Source organism: Meleagris gallopavo, chromosome Z (genome assembly GCF_000146605.3).
Source record: "Meleagris gallopavo isolate NT-WF06-2002-E0010 breed Aviagen turkey brand Nicholas breeding stock chromosome Z, Turkey_5.1, whole genome shotgun sequence".
NCBI classification, from domain to species: Eukaryota; Metazoa; Chordata; class Aves; order Galliformes; family Phasianidae; genus Meleagris; species Meleagris gallopavo.
The window spans coordinates 59,512,853-59,513,094 of record NC_015041.2 but is presented as its reverse complement, the minus strand read 5'-3'; the positions used below and the strand labels follow the sequence as shown (position 1 = coordinate 59,513,094).

The 242-nt window shown below is 40.9% G+C and overlaps 1 protein-coding gene across 1 annotated transcript in view; it reads right to left on the bottom strand.

Moving 5' to 3' along the window:
- Nucleotides 1-242, bottom strand: part of ECPAS (Ecm29 proteasome adaptor and scaffold) — a 57,871-nt gene that overhangs the window by 23,823 nt on the left and 33,806 nt on the right. The window lies entirely within an intron of this gene.

The window sequence follows — 242 nt, the reverse complement described above, 5'->3', positions numbered from 1 at the left end:
TACTGACTGAATGAACACCAAAGTTTGGCACTTATGCAAAAACCTCAGACCCATTACTTAGTCCCAATACTCAGCACTAATTTACAATATCACACTTTTTGGTAAGCTTCTAAGTCTACCTGGTGACTTAGATCCCTTGGAGCTGATGAAGCAGTTGCTGATGTCAAGCACTCCAAATGAATAGTAAGACGATAAAGCAAGATTGACCTGAGACTGCCAAGGCTACGACTGGGTATGTTTTT